Source organism: Marmota marmota, unplaced genomic scaffold (assembly GCF_001458135.2).
Source record: "Marmota marmota marmota unplaced genomic scaffold, marMar, whole genome shotgun sequence".
Lineage (NCBI taxonomy): Eukaryota > Metazoa > Chordata > Mammalia > Rodentia > Sciuridae > Marmota > Marmota marmota.
Window position 1 is genome coordinate 50,120,536 of NW_025999990.1, and position 17,321 is coordinate 50,137,856.

Here is a 17,321-nt window from a genome sequence, read left to right on the forward strand (position 1 = left end):
ATATTGGAAAGGTAGTCTATGTTTTACTGTGCGTTTTTACTTATCTCCTTTTATATGATTTCTCCCCAAAATTCCAGAGTTAGAGAGACAAGACTGCCAGGTTCTTCTCTTGTTTGGCCGTGAGCTCAGATCTCAGAATCCTTCTAGTCAGGTGACTTTGGGTACATTCTTTGGCCACCCTGTCACTCAGCAGATTCCTTTCTAAATGGGGAATGAAACTTGAACCTGTACCTTTGAGTTATCACGAGGATCAAAGGAGTTTTTAAATAGAAAGCACTTGGTCCAGTGGCAGAGCATATAGTAACCACTCAATAAATGTTAACTACTGCAGAGCTGGCCTCTTAGCAGATAATGTGACTATGTTGGACATAGTTAATACAAAACTATGACCCTGAGTTCCAGCAGCTCACTGAACAAAACCATGCTTTTTAGCCTGGATGGCTGTTCACTGAGTCTTTCTACTATCTCTCCTCCTCATTCATTCATTCTGTATCCATTGGGAATCATTTGCAATTACCAAGTATTGTTTGGTTGTTCAATTGCAAGGCAAAAAATTTTAAATTCCAAACTTTCAGCCAATTGCTAATTTTTTCTATTGAATAATTATAACAACAACAAAACTCCCACTATTCAGTTTTACATTGAGCCCAGCTCCTCAGATGTCACCCTAGTCCTGGGTCAACCACTTCTTCTCTTCCCTCAACCTGCTTATCCTAACTTTTTATTACCAATGCTTCACACACTATCACCTTTCTTTTTCAAGGTTGAACATTTCGTACCTCTTTCCTTCTTCCCCAGTTTCCATCTCTGATGTCTTCTCATTACAACTTCCTGACAACTGTTTATACTTTTGAATGTCAGTTTCTGATTCTAATGTGTTGTCAACTAAGATGTCACTGAATTGTAAACAGCTGTTCTTGTGTAGTTCAACACTGGCAGTTTCTTAAGATCAAAATTCTGATTTGTTAGAGGATTAGGAACATATTAAAAACCAGATAAACTGAAAATTTCTTTTCTAGGGTCATAATGCTAATATGGTGGTACTTTTTGCCATAACCACATTTTTAAAAATATTTTTTCATTGTAGATGGACACAGTACCTTTATTTTGATGTGGTGCTGAGAATTGAACCCAGGGCCTCACACATGCTGGGCAAGCACTTGACCATTTGCAAAGACCCCAAATCTTCGCTGTTCCCTCCAGGCTTTATTGCTTCTCTGGAACAATACTTAGCAAGTCCCATAGGGGACATTTGCTCATGTCTACAGTGAGATATGATGATTTCTATAATAAAAGAATGAACTTTCATTCCAATTGGCAGAGTCACAGAATTTAATAGTGAGAAGTGTATCCAGAATTCATGTTCTGAAGGCTGGTGGTGTGGCTCAGCGGTAGAGCATTTCCCTAGCATGCACGTGGCCTTGAGTTTGATGCACAATACTGCAAAAGCAAAAAGAGTCATGTTCTGAAAAGACCAACCCAGTAATTGCCCTGTTGGGGATAGTTTTGCTTCATTATTTATCACTTATGAGATTTATATGCACTATATTGTTTTAACAACTTTGCAAGGTGAGTGCCATTTTCCCCTGTGGATGTGAGAACAATCTTAGCCATGCTAAATGTGTGTGCCAGTGTCACCCAGCAGGTAGGTAGTGGCATATTAGATTCACTTCCACACAGACTGACATCAGAATCTGTGTTCTTTCCTCAATGTCATTCTGCCTCTCTTAAACCCCAGCACTAAGAAAGAATGCAGGGGTATGACATCTGCCATGATTTGTACATTTGCCCACTTTCTGGTTCCCATTCCACCCTCAGGCACATCTCTGCTTATTTCCGTTCTTTATGCACACAGATGAAATATGTATCTGTGAAGGAAAAAAAATTACATAAAACATTGCCTTATTTTTATGGAAATATACCAGATCAAACAGGGAAAAAATTACACAAAGAATCAATGATAACCCTGGGGGAAGAACTTCAGAGAGAGAAAAATCTAGAGTCTTTTCCTAATTTCTGGTCATTAAATTACTTAGCATCCTGGATTCTCCTGGGCCACACTTATAAACAAGAGAATTTCTAAAAGAGAGGAAATGGAAAGAGCAAGGATAGAAGGAAAGGAGGCTCAGTAGAGCTGAGGGAATCAGGGAACATGGAGGCCACTTGAGCAAGATGCACTCCCTGGCCACTGAGGGTCTGCTCCCCAGAGGGCATTCTGCTCTGTCAATTAAAGACCCTACAGTATTGGCAAAGGGCCTCATAGGTCTTACTATTTGCTCCTTAATGCATTTAATGTATTGCACCTGTAATTCTTTCATTTTTGATTCACAGGAGCAGAGAAATGCCAACCACCAAGAGGGAGCTCTCTCTGTGGCATCTCATGAGTGGTATTTGGGCCTCTCAGCTTCTCTGACTCTGAGCCTTACATATCCAGCCTCACGCAAGGTCCAAGAGCCAGTATCAGGTTTACCAGCCTTGGGTTACATGAAAATAGAGCACTGCACTGAGACATCCTCCCAGGAGACTCTGGGAGAGGCAATTTGCAATGGCATGCTTGACGGTAGAAGTTAATTGGTGGGCGGAAGATGGCTGACCAGCGCTGTAGATTAATTCTCTGCTGTAATGGAGAAAGGAAGATGATCACATAACTGTATATTTTTAGATAATCAGGTCAAATGGAAAATAAGGAAAGTAGTAAGCTCTGAAAAGGTATTTCTTTTCTTTTTTTTTTTTTTTTGCCTGTGGACTGGGATAGATACTCCAGTCAGCAAGGAAGTAAAAAGATAGGGCTTCTTCTTTCTCACATTCATGAAGATCAGTTTCCAGTCCTTTTCTGGGTTTGAAGGGGAAGAGTTCTGAATTCAGTTCACCTTCCTTACAGTCTTACATTTTTAGATGTATTGCTCCCCAGAAATCTTTCATTTCTCCTCCTATACGTAGGTGGTTTTGCTTTTGAAAGTCACCTTATGGCAATTTTCTCAAAATTGCATAAAATAATAACAAATTCTAAATTTGATTTATGAGGCAAAAGAGAAATAATGATTTAGAAACTTTTGTCATTGGGGGCTGGGGATGTGGCTCAAGTGGTAGCGCGTTCGCCTGGCATGCGTGCAGCCCGGGTTCGATCCTCAGCGCCACATACAAACAAAGATGTTGTGTCTGCCAAAAACTGAAAAATAAACATTAAAAAATTCTCTCTCTCTCTGTCTCAAAAAAAAGGAACTTTTGTCATTGGATTCCCACCATAATATATTCCCAACACTTTTTAAATTTTTGTTGATTGTGTGTATGGCCTGGAAATTGAACCCAGGGCCTCATACATGCCAAGAGCATTCTGTACCACTGAACTATACCCTGAGCCCATCAATATGTTTTTTTTTAAACTCATCTATACTACAAAATATGTATGTATAAAAATGGGATCTACTTAAAGCACACAGTTCTATGAGTTCTGACAGGGATATACACCTGAGAAATCACCCACAGTAAAAAATACCATCCCCATCACCCCTCCTGCCCATCCCTTCCTCCATCTGCAACCATGGGCTACCCTTCACCTATTTCCCAGTTTGTTGTATGCCGCAGTCTGGCTGGGCACAAAATCACGAGCCACTCAAGCAGGAACAAAGTTTATTTTTTGAAACTGCCGCCAATGTCCGGTACCGCCCGGGCAGATTTTTTCCACCCACGCGGCCTCCTCCCGGACCCGCAGAGAGAGCTCCTCCCCCGGAACTCCCTCCTACTGTACTTCCCCAACCAATGGGAACTCTCCAGGAGTCCCATAGCCGGCCTAGGTGAACAGCAGGAGTCCAATATCCATATGAATGCAAATCTTAACATAATCATATCATCTCAATGGCTAGCTGGCGTCACCTTTCCACCAAAAATGCCATGCATCATATACTTGGCTCTTAGCAGTTGTAGGCCAAAAATATGTTTATTTCCACTTCTGGTGAAGAGTAAGGATAGCCTCAAGGGCATAAAAATTTTCAGTATTATGTTAAAATACAAGACTTTCCAGTCTATGTCATTGTTCCAAGTCCACTTAAACAATTGAAATTTGAACAAAAAACTGGAAATTTTTGTCAAAGAAATACTTTGTGAGTTGAAAAGCTCTTGCAGAAATGATCTGTTAACCTGGACTATCTGGGTTCAATTGTCTTTCCTGGCTCTTTATAACCTTTCTTTTAATGATTCTGTCACTTTGATCTTATTTTGAGAATTAAGAGGCAAATGCATTAAAAGTAAACAACATTAATGTCTATTTCTAGCTCTGCTAAAGGAAGTATTATACTTATTCTTTTTAAATTATAATATTTTAACTCAGTTGCTGGTCACTTTTATTTAAAGAGGTTTTTTGGAAACTGATGAGTGCAAATATTTTAATATTCCTCAAAGTTATTTTAGCAACTAGAATTAAAACAGAAAAGGATTTGAGGCCTTTTAGAATACTCTGTTTCAAACAGATTACCAATTGGCAATTGTCATACTGTCTCAATGTGGTTTACAACTAAGGTTAGAACTGAGGTTATAGATAGCATCTGCTTTTTTTATTTCAATAAGAAGCAATATGCAAAGGAGAGGGACCTCAAACCTCAAAAGCACTTTTCTGCCTTTGCAGAGATAATTCTACATTTTTCCCCTAATTCCTCCACAGTTTCTGACTTTGGAGACATGAATCCTATAAACATCCAACTCTCAGCTACTTGGGGGCTTCTGATCCAATCTGTGGATTTTATCACTTTTTTCCTCTTTATGATTAATAACCTTCTGATACCTCAAGAAAAACTCAAATGAGTCCATTTTACAACTTATTATTAGCCTGGTAAAATAGCCAAGGGGAAAAACCTTAAATCTGTTCATAAGAATAAAATGTGTGGACAGAAATTTAATGGAACCCAAAGAAGTCACATGAGCTGTTCAGAGCCCCAGTGTAAATGAAACTGAATAATGTAAGCTTTAAAATTTAATTCATTCAACGAACCAAAGCTAAAACTGTAAACAAATCTGAATTCTTTTAACATAAAAATTTGGAAATTTGGAACATGAAAATAATTTATGAACATGAACCACACTGGTAATGATTAGATTTCCAAATATTTCAGTTTTATAAATCTACAGGTTTGATATATTAATTTTCTAATTTGTTTGACTTTTTAAATTTTTGAAGCAGAGTCTCACAGAGTTGTGATCTCAAGCTCATGATCCTCCTGTCTCAGTTTACAGAGTAGCTGAGATTACAGACATGTGCCACTGAGCCTAGCTCTCATTATCTCCTTTAAAAATGATCACAAATCTATCATCCTTAAAAGGTAATAATCCAGATTTTATTTATTTATTTATCTATCTTTTATTTATTTATTTTGTTGTAGATGGACACAATGACTTTATTTTATTTATTATTTTAATTGGTACTGAGGATTGAACCCAGTGCTTCACACGTGCTAGGCAAGTGCACAACCACTGAGCCACAAGCTCATCCCAAATTTTATTGCTAAAGGTCTATGTTAGTATAGATTGCACTCATGCAGTGAAGCTAAAGATCATTTCGGTAACTCATACATGTATGTATACCTATATTAGATCATATATATATATATATATATATATATATATATATATATATGATATGTAAATGTATTATTATATTTTATAATTATGTAATGTTGCTATCCCTTGCAGGTAGCTTTAAAACTATCATCCAAACAACATTTTAACCATACACATTTGTTTGAAACATTTGATTCCCCAGAGATAGGCAGGACTGTGGGTTGTATTCTACATTTTTAGTCACGCTCTTCCTTGTCCTTTCATTCATTTTTGTCATTTTAGTTCAGTTCAATTTCTTTTAAATCCTGAGCTTATAAGCCTCTGCTAATTAGCATAGCTGTGCATGTAATCTTAAATGTGAAAAAGATTAGCAGCAGTATACTGGAAGAGGAATCGGCAACTTTGGCCGAAGGGAGGACACTATCTCAGGCATCAGATCCTCTAACATCTCTTCCCTCTCTGAATTGTTGGAGATAGACACTGGGTGAGCCATTGTCAGCCAGGACCTGCCAGGGTCAGACAAGCCCAAGAACCAACAATGTCTTTATTTATAGCTTCCAAACACTAAGTAGGGGCAAAGCACACTAAGGGTCAAGAGGGATGGTAGCTATCAAGACAGATGGGTTCAAGTGTCACACTAAAGCCAAAAATTTGTAGATGGCACAACTGTTCAACTTAGTTCTCCAGTTTCTTAGCTACTAGTGATGCCTTATTTTAAGAAACATTAAAAATATCAAGGAATAAGAGAAAGGATTCCTTAGAGCATAAGGAGAATTCTCCTGGGGTCACATTCTCTGAGCAATGTACCTGGGTAAATAGGACTCCAAATTCCCAGAATACCTGCTCCCTTCACAATGAACAAAACCAATACAATTTTTCACAGCACTAATAATAATTTTTCAGATTTACTGAGTGCTTGCTATAAACCGTGGACACCAAATGGTGAACCCTGTGAGTTTTTGTGATTTTCTGTGCATGTGTGTGTGTGTGTGGGGGGGTATGTGTGTATGCACATGGCTTTTGTCTCTTTGGTCCATTGCTGAACCCCCACATGCCAGGAACAGCACCTGCCCCATAGTTGGGACTCAACAAATATTTGTCTCAATCACTGTCATAGACTCTTTATCTATGTCATATAAAATAAATCTCAGCAACTCAAATTTGACAAATCCTGCACCGACTCCAGTTTACAAATGAGGAAACTAGTCATACAATTTGTCCCAGCTAACACATCCAGAGGTGAAAGACTCCAAATTCAAATGCCACTCATCTGGATTCTGCATCAAATGTGTGTGACTCTCGTCATCCTAGGGGGTCAACACTTTACACCTCTTACACACTAAAATATAACCAACCTTATGCTGTTCTGAAGAGTTCACAGCTAGACTGATTCCCCACTGATTTCTCTGCTTCTAGAATATTTACTGTAATGTTCTGACACTCTGAAAATATTACCATCAAGACTCACAGCCTTCTCTGTCTGTTCCTTTCAGCTGTCTGCCACGGAATCTGCCAGCCAAGTTTGAGTTGCTCAGTCTGCAGAAGTTAGCCTGTAAGACCCATGCAATAGCAATAGACTTCATGATTTGGCCATATTTCTCACCCTGTGGGGAGCCCTTCTTTCACCTGAATTACCGAGTGCACTAATGGGGGATGTGTTGCTTTTCTTTCAGTGTCTTTGAATGAGTTGGGCTTTAAAGATAGATGTTGTATTGAAACCTCTGGAGAAACAGATTTCGTCAGTTTGTGCTTAAGAGCCGTCTGTGTGGCTGGGGTCCCATGGTTTACTGGCAATACTTTGCTACAACTAATGAGCCGAACTCAGACCCTGAAGTACTTTGAGAAAGGAGAATGGCTCAGCTTCTATGACTGCTCCCTCCTGAGCCAATGATGACAGACAACAGCTTTTGTACCAATGGACACTTGAATTAGGAGCTGGTCTGAGACCATATGGGAAGCAGAGTGACCATAAAACAATGTGATTACTTTCAGTTATGCTGGGATTGGACCATGTGAGCCCCAGGTGATAAACCCTATAACCCATTTGTGTCTCTCTCTTATCCATTTTTCTATATGAGGGTTTGGTTAACTTTCTTATATTTTTAAAGGATTACCTTCACGGTAAAATTTTCTTCTTTAAGATTTTATAACTATCTCATTTGCAGTAAACTTCATTTATGGGCTGCAAATGGACTTGGAGCAAAATAATCCAGAATAACATTGGAGGGGAGGATTATAATCTACCCCTAGGACTTTTTTGAGTAATGATCAGATTCAGACAGAGAGGAACGGATTTTACCCACAGAATTCATGCACCACTAGAAACCATGTGAACTGGGCAATAACACTAGCAATAACTATTTATATTTTAGACATGTTCAATGCATAGAGATTAGAGAAGAAAAATGTATTCCAATTTACAGTCCCTGGCCATTAAAATAAAGTATTCCATCTGAAAGTTGGCCTGAACTATTCTCTTCTATCTTTTTTTCCTCTAACTACCAAAAAAATCTAGGAGGGTAATTTAGAAAGTTAAGCTAGAATAGAGCTATTGTTGATTCAAGATCCTATGAAATAAAATTTATAGAATGGAGGAACAAAGGAACACTTGACATTCTGATCAAGATGTAATTGTTTGAGTATCACGGAGAATACGAACCTTTGCCTCTTGAGAAGATCTTAGGTGTATTTGGGGAACAGAGGCCCTTTATTGAGAACAGAATTCACAACTTATGCACATTAGCATAGACAGTCATCATTCAAAATGTATGTAAATCATTGCCCTCGCCAAGATTGAATTCTTCACATGCCAACATCTTCCTACTAGTCATGAATGTGATGTTTAGATTCCAGCAGAGTTTCCAACTTCTGTGGAATGAGTTAGACTTAGATCTGGGGTAAATATGTTATCCCATAGGAGTAACATCATCTCAAAGGAGACAATATAAGTAAGCTTCTCAGGATATTGACAAGTACACAGAAGTCTGCTGTTGCACTAAAATAGCTTATCTTCCTCACCTGATGAGTAGCTGCATTAGTCTATTTCTGTTATTGTCAGGACATACCTGAGGCTGGATACCTATAAAGAAAAAAAGGTTTATTTTGTTGACAGTTTTGGAGACTGAAAGACCATTCTCATTCTGACTTTCCCTGGACAAAGTACATAGAAGTTAAAAATGGATATAATTTTTCTTCTTCCAGAACCACTTCCAGGACCATTCTTCCTGGTTCCCACCATAATGACCCCACTATCTGCTAGATTCTTCCAGCACATTTTTCTTTGTCATGCTTATTACTTAGTCGAGGTCAATATACTTTGACCTTTTATATTATTATATATCATTCCTGCTCCACCAAAGAATAAGATGTATTATTTTACTTACTTTGTGTAAGCAGTAGCTTCACTGGACATAAGATATGGCTAGAACAAGGATCACAGGGACTGAAACAATAGACCTTTATGAAAATCTATCAGCGGTCATGAACTCTTGCTACCAAAAAAGGCATACTTGCCCCAAGTAGGCCATCTCATTTTTTAAAGTGCATTTCTGGATCCTCACAGTCCATTAATTAATCCATGGATCTCGGGTTAAACTCTAATTTGGCACAACTGACATTGGGGGCTGGAAGATTCTTTGTTGTGTTGCTGCATTGTATGTCATAGGACATTGAGCAGCATCCTTGGCCTCTTCCCTATAAATGCCAGTTAACAACACCCCTCTCCCATTTGTGAGATCAAGATGTGTCTCCAGACATTGAGCCATTGCCCCTCTGTGGCTGAGAGCCACTGAGCTAGGCACTCCACAAATGGAACTGCATGAAATCATCTCCCAAGTAGAAGGAGCCCCTCTCATGACCAGACCATCCAGGTCTACAAGCAGAGCAGGAGACCAAGCTTTACGGCACTCCAGTGAAGTAAGGGGCCACAAATGTAATAATAGCAAATCCCGATTTAAAGTCATGTTTCCTGACTGCCAACACAATTCACTTTCCAGAATGACAAGGTGATCAGACTATTATTTGAGGAGCTAAGCTCTAGTTGGGCATCTGGCCCTTCACCAGCTACACAAGCACTTGAATTTGTCTATGGCTGATCTTCAGGTCACTCAGCTATGTGAAGGACACCTCTGTCTGTTTCACAGGAATGTTATAAGAACAGGTGAGAGACCCTGAGGAGTGATAGCACTCTAAAGACTACCAAAGCCAGTTCAAATGTAAGATGTTATTAAATTGAAAAGTATCCACCAGTCTATAAAAATTACATGTACACCACCAGCACTCCAAAACTTTCTTTATGAATAGAGTCTTGAGAAATGAATATGCTTGTAGAATATTAAAAACTGAAATGGGCCAGAGATGGGCTATCACACTCGACCCTCGTTTCCTCTGTGCAATCCCCTAGAGTAGACCCCTTCAAAACCAGTCTGCATTTCAAAAAAAGTCACTCTCAAAAGAAATAAATCAGGCAAACAATAGTTGACTATTGTTCTCCTGTCCATTTCCAAAACCTTCTTTGAATTTTCAGTACAACAGTGATGCTATTTGAATTGAATAAAAAATACTCTGACATTAATTTGAAAACAATTATAAATGTATTACATCTTACTTGTGCTTAAAAACAAAAAACTCATGTGACTCTGGTAGAATGGGTGTGAAATAAGGTGAACTGGTAGGAGTGGGTCTTGGCTTGTTTCACGTCACTCTTGGTTACTGAGCAGGCCGAAGATAGTTACCCATCACAAAGGTGATTGGTTATTCCTCACAGAACACTTGGGCGGGAGCAGGATGCAGTCATATCTATTGTTAGCATGGCAAGGGGTGAAGAGGGACATAGGACATCAGATGTCATCTTCTGGTTTCTCATCCTAAGGCTGTGGCCTCTTCAGAATGATAATTGGTATCATTCTTATTCAATTGCTGTTTGCAGCCCGCGAGGACATAAAAATTATGTTCGGCCCCAAAGGTCACCTGCTTAGCTAATTTTTTACTAATTATGTCTTAATTGCACTGTTTTAGGACAGAGAAAAGAAAATGTTCTCTTCAAGGGTTTTATAAAGAATGTTCTGGGGGTTTTACAGACATGCAGGGTTAATGGGACTAAGGCACTTGCGAGGTCAGCACATACATTATACTGAAATCAGTCATGCAGCACCACACTGAGAAGGTAATTTTGAAAAAGATGAGAACTTTCAGATGTGGAGGAAGTATAGCAGACAAGGGGTGATAAATGATTAGAGAGAGAGTGTGCTGGACTTGGCTGAGAGCTGGCCATGAAACTTACAGAAATTAACAACAGAATGACCTTAGATAAGACTAGATCCCAAGGTATATTGAAATGATGATGGAGAAAGACTGAAATAGAACCAGCCTGGGCTTTGTGCGACCAAAGGAGACTAGGCTGCTGATGTCTTATATGTTGATATTTAAGACTTGACCCAGAATATGACACCTGCCTCTCCATCAGATTGCATGAGTGTATTGTCAGAGCCCTGGGGTCAGAGCAAATGCCCGGGGTGTGGTCAGTGGCCTGGAGGGTGAAAGGTTTCCATTGAAAGGAAATGATGGCTATTCACCATTGTTCATCTAGAAAAGAGCCCTGAAAGGAGGCAGAAATGGAGGATTGAGGAGGTCAGCCTTGATCCTAAAGGGGTAGGGGGACTCTCCTCTCTGGATCCAGGAGTGCATTTCATTTAAGAATGACTTGCGTGAATGTTTGCTACACTTTGCATGAAGGGAACCAATCTGGGGTAGTGAGGTGGGAAATTTGATGGCCAGGGATATGTTGAGGTTGGGTGCAAGTTATGCTCTCTGTTGTAATTCTCTTTTGCTATTTTTGAAACTCCAGTGAAGCCTGATCCAAAGATGGCAGGATAAAAATTCCGAGAAAATAAGAACTGTCTTTCTCCCCCACAATCTTTTGTCGTACTTATCCTCCATCCACTAAATCAGTGCTGCCACTGCTTTGGGGGAAAGGCAGATGCACAAGAACATGGATTGAATGTTATTCATGAACAGTGTTTTTTAAACTGGTGGCTGAGATGCTGAAAGATCTCTATTTGGGAAGAAGAATTTCTAACCTCCAAAGGCTGGGACAACTCATGGCATAATGGGATGGTTAACCCTTAGGTTTTAAGGATAAATGATGACTTCTCAACAGTGTTCCTACCCAGAAGAAGAAAAGATCACACAGCAGATGGCAGAAAAAGCTCTAAGGGCAACAAGGGCCACTGAGTGTCCAAGGAAGGACCCTCCTCTCTGACACCCCTGGGATAAGCTCCAAGAGAAGAGGGTTTAGGTGATGCCCATAGCTGGGGGATCACAGAGGCAAAGTACAAGAGAGCAGCTCATTCCAAGCCAAAGGCCACCCACCTAGCCAGCCTGCTAATAGAGTGCAGCTGGTAGAAATGGCGGTGGGGTATTTTTAGCAGAAAGGAGTAGAGCATCTACCTACCTTCAGCTCTGAGTCTATCTTAACTCCAAGAAGGGTAACAGTAGGTAGAGTGTATTATTTTCTCTAAGTAGTTCCTACCATAGAAGCTGCTCCTTCTGTCTGGATCCCAGTGATAAGAGGACATGAAGCAATAGTCCGTGAGTGAGTGGGAAAAATAGATGTCCCTCTTACCCAAGGTTCTGCTTTGGATTACTCACAGTTTCAGTCAGCCACAGTCAACCACCATCTGAAAATATTAAATGGAAAATTCCAGAAATAGACAACTTCTAAGTTTTAAATTGTGCACCTTTCTGAGTATCATGCATGATGGTCTTTCCTGTCCCAGACATGATGCATCCCTTTGTCCAGCATAATTCACACTGTGTACGCTACCCATCCATCAGACACGTAGTGACCATCATGGTTATCAGAATAATTGTCATGGGATTATGCTGTTTTTGTCCCAAAATGCAAGAGTAGCAATGTTGGCAGTTGGCATATGCCAAAGAGAAGCCAATAGTGTGCTTCATTTAAGTGAAAAGATAAACATTCTTCATTTAATAAGGAAACAAAAGAAAAAAATCATGTGCTGAGGTTAAGATCTACAATAAAATATTTTGAAAGAAACCACATTCATATAACTTTAGTTACAGAATATTGTTATAGTTGTTCTATTTTACTACTAATTATTATGGCTAATCTCTTACTAAACCTAAAGTATAAATAAAATTTTATCATAGGTATAGGCATATAGGAAAAAACATATGCACATAGTACACAATATGATGCATGGTCTCAGGTATCTACAGATGGTCCTGGAACATAACCCCTGCTGGTAAGAGGGATCCTCTACAACCTTCATTATCTTAAGCTACTGAGATTTGGGAAGGGGTGTGAGTTGCCTTAGAATAACCTAGAAAAGCTTTCTAGGCCCCCAAGAAGGACAGTGAGGGACTAATGGGCAGGGGCCTTGAAGAGGCATTGTGGTCTGGACAGTACTAAGAAGACACAGAGTGACCTTGGTAGACCTGGACCAAAGTACAGTAGGACTGAGGAACTTTCACTGGTAGATGAAGCACACTAGCATTACATGAGAAAGAAGATACAACTAGATGCTATGTTGGCAAAGGATGCAATATTGAACTGAGCCAGATGATGAAGAAATAGCTGCTCTTTCCGCTAATGCCTAGTTGATCCTTGGATTACGCATGAGGAGAGGTCATGAGAAGGGAAAGGAAAACATCTGGAACCATTTACCCCAAAGGGAAAGGAGAAATACTTAGTAACATAGTTTGTGTTCAATTGGCAATAACAAGTTTTCTGCTATGGGCAGAGATGGGAACTCAAGAACTCAAGTGCAATTATGAAGTTCCATTTTCACATACATGACTTTGTGACATATCCTCTCATGGGTGCTGTGCTGTGGGGAATGAAAAAGGGTGGCCCCTGTCTCACAATTAATAGAAAGAATCTGAATCAAAGTCATCCTTCCCTCCTTCCCCTTCTCCCCTTAGGCCAGTGCTGGGTTGAAGCAGGGCTCCTATGGGGGACGGTACATCCACCTGCTCAGAATGCAGGGTACACATGAGGTGCCATTCAGTGGAAGGATTTGTGCCATGTTCCCATGGACTCTTCACATCCTTCCTGTTGAGAGGTCAGTTTCTGGCAATCAAAGTGATAGGGCTGAGGCCACAGTAATTTGATTTATTAGTAATGGTAACTATAATTTATTGAGGGTCTACCAAAGACCATGTACTTTAAAATTGTAAATTGTTTTCATTTTCATGTCATTTATTCAAAATTATAAGATATGCTATGGTTTATATTTGGTGTCCCCCCAAAGCTTACAATACAAGAAAGTTTAGAGGTAAAAGGATTGGGTCGTAAGAGGTCTAACCTAATCACTGCATTAATCCCCTGATAGGATGAACTTGGTGTTAACTGTGGAAGGTAGGGTGTAGCTGGAGAAGGTGGGTCCCTGTGGGCATGCCTTTTGTCCTGGTAGAGAGAGCTGCTTGTTCTCTCTCTCTCCCCGCCCCCCACCCTTCTTAATCACCATGCCCTGAGCCACTTTCCTTACCCTACAACACTGTTTTTAGTTAAAAGTCAAGAAAATGTCAAGGTAGGGAATTATAGATTTCTCCAGAATTTTGGGCCTAAAATTTCCTCCTGACCTGCCTTTCCTTTAGGCATATGCCCATAGGCATCCATCATCCAGGAACCCCTTTGGAAAGTCCCACTGGACTCACTCCCCTGCCCAGCACCACAGCCTTTCTGCAGGCCCACTATTCTCTCTTGACTCATCCTCCCACTGAGACAGGGAAAACCTTCAAATGAACCACCTTTCTTTTTTTTTTTTAGCTTTTTTTTTTTCTGGTTATATACATAGTATATTCACACCAATTTATGTCTTCATACATGAACTTTGGATAGTAACAATCATCACATTCCATCATCATTTATTACCCCATGCCTTCCCCTCCAACCCCTCTGCCCTATCTAGAGTTTGTCTATTCCTCCCATGCTCCCGCTCCCTATCCCACTATTATCAGCCTCCTTATATCAAAGAAAACATTCAGCATTTGATTTTTTGGGATTGGCTAACTTCATTTAGCATTATCTTCTCTAACTCCATCCATTTACCTGCAAATGCCATGATTTTATTCTCTTTTATTGCTGAGTAATATTCCATTGTGTATATATGCCACATTTTTTTCTATCTATTCATCTATTGAAGGGCATCTAGATTGGTTCCATAGTTTAGCTATTGTGAATTGTGCTGCTATCAACATTGATGTGGCTGTGTCCCTGTAGTCCTTTAGGTATAGACCGAGGAGAGGGACAGCTGGGTCAAATAGTGGTTCCATTCCCAATTTTCCAAGATATTTCCATACTGCTTTCCACATTGGCTGCACCAATTTGCAGTCCTACCATCAGTGTATGAATGTACCTTTTCCCCCACATCCTCGCCAACACTTATTGTTGTTTGTATGCGTAATAGCTGCCATTCTGACTGGAGTGAGATGATATCTTAGGATGGTTTTAATTTGCATTTCTCTAATTGCTAGTGATAATGAACATTTTTTCATGTATTTGTTGATTGATTGTACATCATCTTCTGAGAAATGTCTCTTCAGCTCCTTGGCCCATGCAATCCTTAGCAGGAAGAGTGAAGCAGGTGGCCTCACTGTACCAGACCTTAAACTATACTACAGAGCAATAGTAACAACAACAGCATGGTATTGGCACCAAAACAGACTGGAAGACCAATGGTACAGAATAGAGGACACAGAGACTAACCCTCAAAACTAAAATTATCTTATATTCGACAAAGGTGCCAAGAACATACATTGGAGAAAAGATAGCCTCTTCAACAAATGGTGCAGGGAAAACTGGAAATCCATATGCAACAAAACGAAATTAAACCCCTATTTCTCACCATGCACAAAACTCAACTCAAAATGGATCAAGGACTTAGGAATACAACCAGAGACCCTGTGTCTAATAGAAGAAAAAGTAAGCCCTAATCTCCATCGTGTGCGATTAGGCCCCAACTTTCTTAATAAGGCTTCTGTGGCACAAGAATTAAAATCAAGAATTAACAAATGGGATGGACTCAAACTAAAAAGCTTCTTCTCAGCAAAAGAAACAATCTGTGAGGTGAACAGAGAGCCTACATCCTGGGAGCAAATCTTTACCCCTCACCCATCAGATAGAGCACTAATCTCTAAGATATATAATGATCCACCTCTCTTAGGGCACAGAAGATGCAGGGCACTCTTCCAAGTCCTCTGAATAAGTCTTGAGCTGCCACAGTCTGAACTCTACAGCTCCCCCACCCACCCACCCAGGAGGTGCAGAGGGGCCTAGGGGCTTGGCAGCTACTCCAGACCTGTCCACATGGGCATCCCAAGGACCTTCTACCCAGGGAACTCTCACTAGTTTCTATCACTGCACCCTGAGCTCAGCAGTCCACTGATACTTGGCCATGAATTCCCTGGTTCCCTTCAGGACACAGAGGAGCTTTATCTGGTAGTTAAAAAAAAAAATGGTACAAAAATCTAGAAGCTCTGTCTTCACCCTACAACAATTATCTGTTTTTAGTTAAAAGTAAAGAATTGGACTTTGTTGTTCTCCAGTTAAAAGTCCCTCCTAGGACACGGGAGTCCTTCTCTCCAGGGGCCTGAATAAAAAGGGTATGGATTTTCTACCATTTGAATATGGTTTGTCCCTTCTATAAACTCATGTTGAATTTTTTTTCCCCATTATGATACATTAAGACCAGGGGCTGGGCTGGGGCTGTAGTTCAGTGGCAGAGTGCTTGCCTTGTATGTGTGAAGCACTGAGTTTGATCCTCAGCACCACATAAAAATAAACAAATAAAATAAAGGCATGCTGTCCATCTACAACTACAAAAAAAAAAAAAAAAAAAAAAAAACAGGGGCCAGGCATGACCTTTAAGAGGAGCTTAGGGCTGGGTCCTCATGAATGGGTTCATCCATCATGCTATTAATGGGTTAATAGGTTGTATTAAGAGTGGATCTGCATAAAAGCCAGTTTGAGTGGACTCTCAAGTGTTCCCTGTCTCTTATCATATGATGCCCTGTAGCACTTAGGGACTCTTCCAGCAAGAAGGCCATCACCAGATGTAGCCCTCAACCCTGGACCAGAACCATAAGCCAAAGTAAACTTTCTTTTCTTTACACCCAGTCTACGGTGTTGTGTAATCTGCAACAGAATCCAGACCAAGACAAAACTACTGTTTCATAAGGAGTGTGTATTTGTGCAAACACATCCAGGAATAGTGCCAAGAAATCATCACAAATTGGCCTCTAGGTCATTCTAATGTCAGAATCTTTGTCACCCTGCAGAGGAACAAAGCACCCTGTTTTTCTTTCACTTCTGTCCCAGTCTCGAAGGGGATCTCCATTCTGGCCAGCTCTCACCTCCCCCCATAGTAGTTGACTATGCGTTGACCGAGTCTCCTTTCCCCACTCCAGATAATTTACCCTCAGAAGCCGCCTCTCCACTCAGCTAACTCTGAGTCAGGCCTGGCAAGGTCTAGACCAGAGGTTCTCAGCCTTTACTATATAGGAAAATCTACTACCATGGAAGAATCAATTAGAGAGGTTTAAAAAACTTACGGATCCCACCTTTGAACAATTCATCAGAATTTCAGAGGACGGGGCTAATTCATTCCGAAACAGCTTCCCCACTCAATTCTAACAGATAACCAAACTAGCAAGTCACCAATCTGAAGCATCATCTCTTATCTTGGCACTATTAAATTTCTGGATCAAATCATTCTTTGTTGGAGACCAGGAGGGCTCTCCTATACATA